We start from the raw sequence: 13,405 nt of genomic DNA, 5'->3' as shown, positions 1-13,405 counted from the left end.
CAATACCTAGTTCACATGCATTTGTAAATATCAAGTTAAGAATTTGTGTAAAATGTGAGGACTTCAAGGCAAATCAATCTCTTGAATCACAGGTACAGGGTAGGTATGTAAAAGTATCAAATTAATATGTCAGATCAATTCCAGGTTAACAAGATAGAATAAGTAAACTTTCAGGATGAGAATTTACATGAATTAATGCTTCACAATCAGGGATATGTAAAATATAAATTAAGATATCAAATTCATTCTGAACAGGTGTGTGGACTTCATGTCAAATCAGTTAAGAGGAATAAAATACCGCATGATATGTCATATCAATCTATTGTTGACAAGAGGAAGAACACAAAATATCAGCTTACATAGTCTAGTTAATTTCAGTTTGCTTGTTCAGAATGGAGAAACTATTATACTATGAAAAGAAATTAATTCAAATTTGATAAAAAAGGATGTGTTAAACGTTTGAATTACATGTAAAAATTAAATTGTAAGTTGACAGATAAGAAAATATTACAATAAGATGGAATAAAAATTTCAAGATGATTGGATAGTTTGGTTCTAATGTCCAGTAAACCTCAAGACAATATGTGAGACTGTATTAAATACTGGAATGTGATATCAAATCAATTACAAGCTAAGAGATGAAGATGTACAATATAAAGTAATCAAATATATCTCATTCAATTTTAAATAAATAAAAATTGCTTTACACTCCTGTACTGGTTTCAAAGCCTTTAAACAGTTTATTAATCTTTATTAGGTCACAGTGTTTTTAATATTTCTTGATATAGTTTACAGAGCATTTTTACAACATACATTTTTCAAGTAAACAACTATATAAAATACACACTTGATAGCAATGATGTTCAGGTTAAAACCACAGATGTGAATAATAACTGAGCTTTCAACACATCCAGCTAATTAAAAACAAGAAATATGGAAAATACACTACAACTACATAAAGTTACTTCAGGTTCATGAAGTTCTAAAGATAAAAAGATTAAAAGTATAATGTTAACATAATAAAATACTAAGTCAAAAGAATAATCAAGGTCCATTAATATCATACTATCAACATACACAGCAAAATAAGGTCTATAAGTCCAGATAATAATTAAGCATAAACACTATACAGCAAACATTCACAGCTACATAGTTAAGCCCAATTTATAATCATGGATAATTAAAAGCATAATCTCATTGCAGCTTCAAGTCCAGATGATAAGGTTTAGAAAAAAAAAATTCTAACATTTCTTGACCAATTATAAGTAAGCAAACTGATCCAAAACATTAAATTTCTTTCAAAAAACAAACAAACAAAAAACGTGAAACTTATGAACATGTACTATAATGAAAAGTAAAAGTATAACACCCACCTTCAGCAATATTTATTACACAATGGAGAAACAAATATTTTGCATTTATATATACTTGACTGACCCACAAGGTACAGGTAAGCCTTGCAAAGACAAAGTTCACTACTGGTACATTATCTGCAACTCTAAACCTAACTTATCACTGCATAAGTTTATCATAATGCCTATAGATTGACACCTCAAGTGATGTAACAGGTGACCTGGTAAAGTCCTCTGACACAAAATATATGAAGCAGTCATTTTTTTTAAAATAACATGCCAACAGAATTAGTGTCTTTTGGTGCCAAAGATAGCTTCAAGATCCTAATGAATGCCTCACATGGGCTAAGTTTACTCTTTCAAAAAAACCCAAAAGAAAGTATTTTTAAGTTCTTCAAACATTTGTATAAATATGGTATGTGTCTGCAGAAATAAATGGAAATTATAAACCTTTATTATGTCAGATATTAGTAATCTATTTTTTTAATATGAGAATGTAACATATGGTATAAGCAACCAAATATGTAAAATGCAGGTCAGATTTCATATTACACAAGCTTACTGTAAAGTGTAAAATACTGATTTTTCTGTGGTGGTATTAAAGACCAGAACCTTAAGAGTATAAACAAGTTTCTCAACAAAGCATTAGGTATATTTCACAACAGAAACTACATGTTTCACAAAAACAGCTTGGTGAGGCATTTTATGTTCTATATTGTACAGTTTATTTATCTTTTGCGCACATTTTTAATACATCTAGGAGTAAGTTAGTGTATGAAGAATATATTTGTTGGTATATGCTTGACATAATGTCAGATTTCATATTTAATAGTAAATGAATGTTTGATGGGTGCTTGGTTTCAAATATTTTTTTTGAGAAGAGCATTGGAATTTTTGCCACCAACCTCTTCTTTAATACATCACACACATCATTTATACAAGATGTCAGGCATACTTGAATACTGTTTTACATGTGCATGATGCATATTGTTTCTTTTTTTTGCATTTTATCCTTCAGACACTTCTTGTTTAAAATTTTATTGCTTAGTTTTTGTTTCAACAAGTTTCCAATTTGAATATTTAAACTTATTATAATGGCAATTTAATAACATGATTAATAGGCAATTGCATAAAAGTACATACATATACACTACATGGCCAAAAGAATGTGGATGCCCAACTATCACATCCATATGTGTTTAATGAACATCTCATTCCAAAACCACAGACATTAACATGGAGTTGGTACTCCCTTTGCTGTTGTAACAGCCTTCACTCTCCTGGAAAAACTTTTCACTAGATTTTTGAACATGGGTGTAGGGATTCACTCCTATTCAGCCACAAAAACATTAGTGAGGTCAGGCACTGATGTTGGGGGAGAAGGCTTGGCTTGCAGTTGGTGTTCCAATTCATTCCAAAGGTGTTCAATGGGGTTAATGTCAGGGCTCTGTGCAGGCTATTCAAGTTCTTCCAAACAAACCTCAGCAAACCATGTCTTTATGGACCTCACTTTGTGCACAGGAGCATTGTTATGCTGAAACATAAAAAAGGGCCTTCCACAAACTGTTGCCACAAAGTTGTAACCACCCAATTCTCTAGAATGTCATTGTATGCTGTAGCATTAAGATCTCCCTTCACTGAAACTAAAGAGCTTGGCCCAAACCATGAAAAACAGCCCCAGACCATTCTTGATGACTAGAAACCCACTTGAAATAAAAATGTGTCTCAGAATGACTGGTATAGGTATTAACACTTTTATTGAAAAGGAGAGAACAACGTTTCAACCTTCCTATGTCATCTTCAGGTTAAGAAAGAATGGTTTGATATAATTCATTGTTTTGTTCTGATAGGTGACAGTTGTAAACAACATAGCATTGTTCACTTTTCGGTGGCTTTTTTTTTTTAGAAGGTTTATTGCACCATGTAAAAGCAAGAGGTCTAGAAGATACTTAAATTCTAAGAAAGTCTCTTGTTAGGCTTTAGTTCTCTCCTACGAAGCCAGACATTAACAATGTCATGAAGTTTACCTGTTGTATTTGACTGACATACAAGATCAAGGTACTTGTACTAAAGAATAAGGGGATGTTTCATGTTACTCACATATGTGAATGAATACTTACTATTTGCAATAAAAAGATAGGTAAAAGATTAATCACAACAAAGTAATTTCTTTCTCATTTAAATATTTTCAAGCTTCTATCTCAGAATGTAAGAACTACAAGGAGATACATTACCTAAATCTTTCTGTAATATCAAGTTTAACTGCATTATATACATTGAAAATTACATAATAATTTCACTTGTTTAACCCTTTCCCTATGGGTCACAAGTCAAAGGCCATGCCATTCCATTTGTTGACTTGCATTCAAATTTTATTACACTACTATTTTATGAATTTATGTCAAGTTTGGAATCAAATTGTAGATTGTAATTTAAACTTTAATATCATATATGAGTTAATTTCTTAATTTGTAGGTAAATATTGAAAGAACACACCTAAATAAAGATTTTAGTGAGTCACGTGGTATGTTGAATACAGCACTGTTTAAAATTAGAGGTTTGTGATGCCAAAATTCTAAGCCTACAATTTTGTAGGAATTAGGAACTTAACTCACTAATATTGACAAGCTAAAATATAAAATAAGAACCCCATATCTTTTTATTTTGCTGAGATATGGCTTATGTACTGAATCAAACACAATAGCCCTATCCAACTCTATGTTTTGAAACAAACCCTTATGTAAATTATGTTTAGTTAAAAATAAGGTGATCTAAGGAGAACTTGACACTACTTTATGCAGATGTACACCTTGAGCTGCATATAAAAGCATAACAGTCACAGTAAACTATCACTTTACTGATGCCGTGTTAATTAGTGCCTCTACCATACTGGTGGCAGGAATGCTAACTTCAAAAGATAAGTTTTACCTTACTCACCCCCAAATGGTAGTACCTTATTTTCATTTTTTATTTATCTATTATTTTTCATCTCTTTATGTTTATCTTTTTCTTATTCTAACTTAGGAGAGCACTCACCTTCCCATATCTCTCTCCCCTAATTTCTAAATTTCTAATCACCTTATGTGACACTAGCAAACTGGAGGTTAAGACTGATAAATGGTCTATCTCCACTGCAATGTGAGTCCTACTTCTGCAGTCACCTCCAAGGCCTAGGATAATTTTATAATCCCACATTGTAGCTTGTACCCTAGGACCCTTTTAAGAATATGCAGTATATGATACATCAATAACCAATCAACAGCTTAGAATGTCCTCAAAGTGGTTTTATCTTCCACTTTAATCTTTGAAAAGGATGCCATGTTCTTCTGATCCAAGATTTCAATGAGATAGGTTGTGTCTTTTGTATGTTCAAAGTTTCAAATTTTTTAAAATCTATATACATCTTAGTTACTAAGCATAATAAATCATAGTGCAATTCTATGGTATCAGTGTAGTTATTAATGATTCTTTGGTTATTCAACTGTATATGTAAAACCTAAAAAATTTTATTCAATATCCTGCATGCAGAAAATTTTAAAAGGCTTAGCAACCAATGTTCAGCAACAACCAAGTACAAAGGTAATAGTGGGAAGAGATAATTCTGTGCTTTACTTTTTGATTTATTGTTCTATACTTTGAAAAAAATAGGTTTAGTAATTTATTTCTAAATAGTAATAATCCATATACATAATATATAATAATTGAAATGTGACTGTATATTACAAAATACTAGTCCACTAAAACACAGCCAAGAGAGGGAAGACTAAAGATCAGTCTTATATTACTGGATACGTAACATGAGTGCACGTGCACCACATCAATACAAGCTTTGGTAATACTAGTTAGGCATGACTGAAAGGTCAGTATAATAAAAAATAAGAAATATATATGTAAATATATAGTATTATGAGAATTGAGTTACTTAGACTAAATATTTATATTTTCATGTTATAATATGTAGTCTTTCAAGCATGAAAAAAGGATAATTTATATTTGTTTCCAAATATTTACAATGGTTTCAAGGTTGGTCAAGTGACAAATCCACTCAGACTTTCAATGAAATAGACTATTTTCACAAACAAATCTTTAGTAAAAATAATTCATTTATTTTAAAATATCTAATATTTTGCATACAATGTAGTTGTAACTGTTACTAAAATTCTACCAAATTTTGTAAAGATATATGTGCTGTATCAAAAGTTATAGTGCAAACACGCAAACAAACTTGTGTATATTATTCTGAGCCCTTAGCAAAAGGATTAAACAACATTTCATAAACTTACACAGAATTAAAACCACTGCATTTTCTACATGAGGCAGCTGAGAGCATCTCATCTTGATGCACATTTCTCTTCACGTATTTCAGAAATAGAGTCAGTATGCTGGGGGTCATGACAACTGCAGTGTTTATAACTGAAAAGGCTAAAACCCCAGTAGATGAACTATAAATACCTGTTTAAGTTGGAGTTAGGATTAAACCATCGCTGACCCCAGTACAACATATGTAGAATATGCATTCCCAGAGTTTAATTTGTATGCTGAATAACTTGTAACATTATTACTATGAGAATGCATTCCAAGCCTTCACAACTTACCATTACCTTGTTTGTTATACATATTAATTTCAAATAAATGGACTATGTGACAGTTGTTTATTAAAATTTACTACCAATAAGTCATTCCTATTGTAAAGAATTCTGCCCAACACACAAAACATGACAGTTGAGACAAATGTTAACAATATATGACAATCTCAATGCTTAAGAATCCCTGTGTTATTATAAGTTTATACTTATTTATTTGTACTGTAAAAAATAAATTTATTATTATTCATTTTAGCTTATGTATTTATTACTTTATTTTTAGCTTTCTAGGTAAAATAAGTAGTAAGGACAAAATTTTCAATGAAAACTTTGAGGTCACTCAGTAGCACTGACCAAAGTGGGTATGTTGGCATAAAGTTCTGTTGTTGCTAGTCTCAGGAGGTGAAGCAGAGAAGAATCCATGAGGCAACTTCTGTGGTGGTTCTTAATGAATTTTATCATGGAGAACACACTTTCATGTATGTGCTACCAAACATTAATGTCATTTTCTATCCAAAAGCATGCAGATTTGGAAATCAATTTTTTCGAAGTAGTTTAAAAAAATCTGGTCCTTTTTCTTGTCTAGTTTGCAGAAATGAATCAGCTTTGCAAGTCACATAAGTTAAGTTGAACATCAGCTTGTTGATTTTCTATGTCAACACAAAGAGGATTATTAAACAGCTCTATCCTGCTTTTTAGCATTTCAAATTCTTTGCATCCTGCATTAAACTCATCTACGATATCTTCAATATTTACACAAAATTTGGAAAATTCAAGTGGCTCATCATCTTTGAACTGTTCTGTTAATTAATGACAACTTGGAAAGTGGACCAAGTTGTTGTTTTCTAAACAAACTTTGAAAATTCTTAACTTATTTTGAAACCCATTTATGTTTCCCATTAAATCTGTACCATCTGGTTCGACCCCTAGAGCTTCAGGTTGAGATCGTTAAGGTGAGTGGTGATGTCTGTGAGAAAAGCCAGTTGTTTCAGAAAATCCGTACTTTTGAGCTCTTCTTCCAATTGTGTTGTATCCAATGAAACAAACTGAACGAGGGATGCAGGTATTTCTTTCCTTATTCCAAAGAATCATTCAAGACACTTTCAGGCACTGAGCCACATTACTAGGTTGTAAAGAGCCAAATCCCCATAATCTGCCTCCATATCCTCCAAAAACTGCTTCAGCTGCAAATGTAAAAGAGCTTTGTTTCCTCCTCTTATAATGTTAATAGCCTTAACAACAAGTTTAAAAACTTTTGTTTTGTTTCACTGATTTCCAACACAAAGCTCCATGATGAATAACAAAATGAAATGTTGGACAAGTTACTACATTTTCCCTAAGAAAACCAACAAAGCCTAAATTTTTTCCAATCATCACAGGTGCACCACCTGTTACTACTGCTGAACACTTATTGAAACCTCTGATTTTATCAATTGAATTTTTCACTACCTCAAAGATATCCTTTCCTTTTGTGGTCCCATGAAGAGCACCTACATTCAATAATTCCTCTTTCATTGACAATTCTTCATGAATAATGCATACAAATATTAACAGCTGGCTTACATCTGCTTGGTCAGTACTTTTGTCAAGACAAAGCGAGAAATAAGTACTTTTTAAACCAACCCAACAAGTGAATTTTCTAACTGTTCTCCCATATCAGTGACTCTTCTTTTTATGGTTTGGTTAGAAAGCAGCACTGATTCAAATTTCTCAGCAATTTTGGCAATCCAAAATGCCTTTGCTATTTCAACAGCACATTTCTTTACTAAACTGCCATCAATAAAAGGTTTCTTTGCCCTTGCAAGTTCAAGAGAAACCATGTATAAAGCATTCAAAGCAGATGTCTGGCTTTCTAAGAACTTGCTAAACATACGTGTTTGTTGTTTTAATTTCTTGCTGAAATCTCCAATATGAACTTTGAGTTTTCCTTCATATTTTTTTATATTTTTCTTCATGCATCATTGAATAATATCTTTTCACATTAAATTCTTTGGGCACTGATATAATTTGCATACAAATCAAACACTGCAACTTGCCGTTATTGTTTGTAATAAAATAATTAAGTTCCCAATGTTCCTGGTACACTCTATTTTCACTGTCAATCTTACATTTCTTAAAAACTTTGCACATGTTTATATTTACCACTGAACTGAACAGTGATAATTTACAACACATCAACCTCCACAACAGCAAATGGACAGACTGGCAACTTTGTCTAGCAGGAGGAATGATGGTATAATACGACAAGGTGTATGTGATATGAGTTAAAAGCTATTACTATCAAGTTATTACTGCAAAATTATAGAGGCATAAATAATAACCATATAGGTGCACACAAAATAAATTTTAAAATTTCATTAGTGAATGTCAGTTGGAGTTTTCATGCATGTTTACCTTGCAAGTAATTTTTCATTTCTTCACCACAAAAAAAAATATTATAAAAGTAGGTTATTTTTCAATAGACCTTCGTGGGCCACACAAAACCATGCCGTGGGCCACAAGTGGCCCTTGTGTTGCCTGTTGGAAATCTCTCCCTTAGATTAAAAAGCCAGTTTGCCTGTGCTGTATTTTTTGGTACATTACTTTAATATGTATATAAAAATGATTTAATAATGCACTAGTACCATCATTATAAAATAAAGTAGGCTTAAATTTCATGTGGAACCAACTGCAAAAAATCAAAGCATTATATTTCTTGTTTTTCATGTATATTTTAATTTGTTATAATTAAAGTAGCTAAGCTTTATAAAAAATTAGGAATATTTGGTTATGTAGGATTGGAATAGGTAAAATAAAGAAAAATAATAATGATTCTCCACATCATTCAACATGGTAACTTTAGCTACACATTTGCAGAGTGACTTGCAACTTGTATAGCAGAATTATTACTTAAACACAATTCAAAGTGCAATAAAACAATAAAATTAAGTATAAACAGATGTGAATTGTGATGAGCCTTAACCTGTTTAGAATAAACAGATGTAGTTTCATGTGATGGTTTGCAGGAATGCTAGAAAGAGTAAAAAGAGTAAGTTAGATTTACTTCTTATCTTTTATGGTGATTATAACATAATTCAAATCAACCAAGTCCATATAGTTGTAGGGTAGAGAAAATAAAATACAATATGTAAGGTGTAACTGAAAAAGTTAAATTACAGTTATTTAGAAGGTTTTAGAGGTAACAGAAATGAAACTTGAAATTTTTCATATGAAAATAAGTATTTTCACTCTTAACATTAAAAACACTTTGCACTCAAAGCATTCCACACTCTGATTCCATATATTAATGGAGAAACCTTTTATAAAAGTACTTTTAAAAAAATCTTATTTGTTTGAGCTTTACTTCTTACATGTAGAGGTAAAATACATATGTATACAGTCATTAAAAAAGTTAATTTTACACTGTAATCTAACAATGGCTATTTTGAAATTGGCATGCAATTTTCATCATGGAGTGCATGTACTATTGTTGGTTGCTTGATCAACTACAGCACTTATAGTTGTTTCCTCCTAAATATGTAATGTTTACTGAAAGCTTGTCAAATTTATTGTGAAGTTACAAATACTACAGTAAAAGTTAGAGTACAGAAACTCTAATGGTTGCTTTAGGGGCTACAAGGTGTACTTCCTATGAAAAGTTAACATTATATTCATTTGCTGTACTTTTTTCTCTAATTTTTAACCCTTCATAGTTTATTTATTTCACCCTATAATATTTCTCCAATTCTCACAGTTCCAAATCAATGTCCAGTGTCAAAACAAAATATTGATGAAATTGTAGAGAAGACAGAAAAGAAGTCCTCCCATCAGTCCAACTACAACAACAAATAACCAAATTCAAAAGGCTCAATGAGTGAATTAAGCTACACTGTTGAGAGAAACTTTACTGTTTCCAGGTGTCACAAAATTTAAAATTCTTGCTAGCTGTTTCAGAAACCATGCAATAAATTATATTTAACTATGGTACAGATTTCTGTACTATTTCCTCTTATATGCTTCATTTTTGGTAAAGAAGTGTGATGAATAAACCTATTCTCCTAATCCTCATTTTCCATAAGAACCTAGAGAACGACTACAGGATTCAGACTTAACTGTCCTTACAGATGTCTTATGAAATGATATCACTGACCAGAATCAACTTAGCCTGACCACAGCTTTTAAGGCCAAAAGAAAAATGCTGAAGTGTCTATTAACTACTTCAGAGTTGAAGAAATTACAAGTCCTATATACATTAACATTTTGTTACACATCAAGCAACTGGAAGTATGTGGAGGAAGTTAGCACGTGACTTAAACCAAAGAAACTTCCAAACTCACCACAGAAGCTAAATGTAAAACAAACTGAATCCAGCATTGTGTGGTCATGTGGTTCAAATCAACCATAAAAAGAGAGCAATTAATAGCCGTAACCAGTATTAAGAGCAGAAATTGTAACTCACCCAATAATAAATGCATGAAAGACACATCCTACACAGAAATGTGTGGCTCCATCACAGGAACAGTATGAATATGCTCTGTTGTTGGTATTACTAAGCAGACAGTCTCCCAAACTCAACAGTAGGAATAGGGAAGTAAACCTCTTGCAACCAGAGCAAGAATTTGTCATCCTAAACCCATTATTACAAGAAGGATACCAAGCGGGCTGGTCCACATCAGAATAAGCATCCATAGGAAGGTTAAGGAGGGAATCCAGCTTTGCCTTCTTATCACTGAGTGGATGTGTGGTTGTACTGTAAGGTAAAATTCTATTTCACACTCAGGAGTTTAACATTTCCCTAAATTGAAAATGAATTTATAATAACACGTACCTCTGCTGATATACAACTATTCCTCAACCTTAAATTTGGCATCTAATCATTAATCTTACTTGATCCAGTCTTTTATACTCCACTTACATGCTCTTAGGATTTTTGGCCTAGTAGTACTATCAACCTATGTCAATATGCCCTTTATCTTGTTACAGTATATAAGCACCTCACACACAGATAATATAACTACTCCTTTGAGACTTATACCATCCCTGTCATTAACACCAGCTCTACAGAGAGAGAAAGTGCAGGAGAATTTCAGTGGTGGTAAGTATTATTTAAATTATGTTTTCAATTTAAGAAAGTGTTATCTTCTAAAACATATCATCTGTTGACACACAGCTAGAATCCCACAATGTTTGGAATTATGAAGAGACAGTGAACATCATTCCATGAATAAAATACTAAATCAACATTGATCAAACAGAAAGGGCCATACACCCCTTATCTGGAAAGCATAGTGTTAAATCTGAATCTGTGTCACGAGTAGGCTTCAGCTGAGGCTGGTGCCTCTCCTACTGACACCTTCCAGGGACCCAGGTGGAAGCACCCAAAACTTCACCTGCTTCTCCAACAGTAGAGTAAAGCACTCTCAGATACTTTGGAGGAAAAGCCTCTGTCCACCACTGCAGTGACTTGAAACTGGGTGAGGTAAGGACTCCCTAGCTACACTAGTAGAATCTACAGAGTGGAAGAGTCATGCACACTGGGGAGTCTTGAGGAATAGTGCTCTGGAAACAGTGTAATAGATAAACCAAGATCCTTAAATGTTTAAAAGCAAATTGGCTCCAATTCATTCAATCTGATTATCAGCACAGATGGGTAGGATCCTTTTAGCTTTACTTGTGAAACTTCATGAGTAGTGTTCAAGCAGAATACGATAATACCATCTGGTAAGTACCTAGATGGCCTTATGAAACAACTCATTTCTACAGAGCCTGTTACAACCAAGAGGAAGTACAGTTAAATTTAAAGCTAGCACCAAATTGGATTGATAAAACCACATCTGTTTGGAAAACACTTGCCACAGAGTGAGATCCTATGAAACAAGGAAGTAAGACACTCTAAAAAGTGGAGAGACAAGAGGAGGACAAAAATACTCATTTCTCCTCCTTGTCATCCAGCAAATGTTATCAAAATGGCAACAGGGGGTAGTAAAACCCCTGAAGAAGAAGAAACTGTCAAATTGTTTAAAGAATATAAAAGAAAAGTATTGAAGAAAAAAAACACATACTAGTATGTATGATGTCCTTCAGTGGATAATTGAAAGGGGCAGCGATAATCATAGAAATGTGACTCAGAAATTTTCTTGTCTCTAAAGAAATCCAGGGAAAACAACATGGATATCAGTGAATCCATGTGGTCAAAGTGATTGGGGATAAGTCTCAGGAAACCAACAGATTCCAATGAATACAGAATCAAGTACCGTTATCTCAAAAGGAGTGAGGATGAGTCACATAATTCCAAAGATGTCTGACAGGATGAAATAAACAATTAGCACTTGAGAGAAATAGCTGATGAAAGAATTGATAAGAAGGATTTATTGCCTTTCATGGTTCCCAGAGACTTAAGAAAGGACCTATCAAAGTATAGCAGGACCAAATTAGAGTGATAAAGAGTTCTATGTATATGTAGTGCAAACAACTTTAACCTATGACATCCACATGCCAGCAGCAACAAAAATATCCCTTAAGGGAAAGGTGATATTTGGTTCATGAGGTTAAAGGTTCATAAGGATGTCAAGATAAAGCATTTATATTCCAGTTAAGTAACTGATAAAGCAGAGAAGGACTGGAGATTGGAAAAAGCTGGATAGCACTGAAGAGACAAAACTTTCCAATGTTTAAAATATGGAAAAGTACTCAATAAAGCTGCCTTACATAAAATGATAGGAGACAAAGTTATTCCCCAGTCAGAAAATGAAATACAGCTGGCATATTTGGGTGAAATGGGTTCAAACTCCTCATGAGGCACACACAAGGTAACTTTATTAGTGAAACCCCATTATTGGGAAAGTTTTTATGTAGAATGTTGGATTGGGGTTGCCTCAAAAAAGATAGCCAAAGAGAAAAATGTAGACACCTGAAGATACTATAGAAGAGGAAACCATAATTATGTCAGCTCATTGGGGCTATCAACACTTTTCAAGTAGAAGATCAAATTATAGCCAGAACTCTAATAAATGAAAAATTGAAGGAAAGGTATAGAGGTGCAATCTCATTCAATCTGGATTGAATGTATCTATCACCAAACCCCTAGGATGAGGTACTGGAGACCAATAATGCCTGTAGTGGAGTTTTCAAGAGTAGCAAATGCATCAATCATTGGAAACCCAAACTGAAAACAAATCCATCAGACAACCTTGCAATGGAGAATCTATTCGATCAGGAGATATCAAATGCATGCTCCTATGACAGAATGTTTAAGATACCACTGTGAAACTGATGGAAAGAATTGTAATGACATTTCCCTGCAACAGATCTAAGAGACCAGTTGAACAGTAAGAAGTTCTAAATTATTGATGTGGAAGGAAGATTTGTCTTTTGTCTACATACCCTGGAATTCTTGATCTTCAATATTCACACCCCTTCTCTAAAGTGAGGCATGTGTGAAAAGATGAAACTTGAGACAAAGTGGTTGTATATGTACACTGATGGTAACAT

The 13,405-nt window shown here is 32.9% G+C and overlaps 1 protein-coding gene across 1 annotated transcript in view; it reads right to left on the bottom strand.

Annotated features, from left to right (window-relative positions):
- LOC143238589 (transmembrane protein 181) overlaps window positions 1-13,405 on the bottom strand; it is a 108,774-nt gene that overhangs the window by 52,308 nt on the left and 43,061 nt on the right.

The sequence above is a fragment of the Tachypleus tridentatus genome, chromosome 13, assembly GCF_004210375.1.
Source record: "Tachypleus tridentatus isolate NWPU-2018 chromosome 13, ASM421037v1, whole genome shotgun sequence".
NCBI classification, from domain to species: domain Eukaryota; kingdom Metazoa; phylum Arthropoda; class Merostomata; order Xiphosura; family Limulidae; genus Tachypleus; species Tachypleus tridentatus.
The sequence above is the reverse complement of the archived record's forward strand: the minus strand, read 5'-3'. Positions and strand labels throughout refer to the sequence as shown.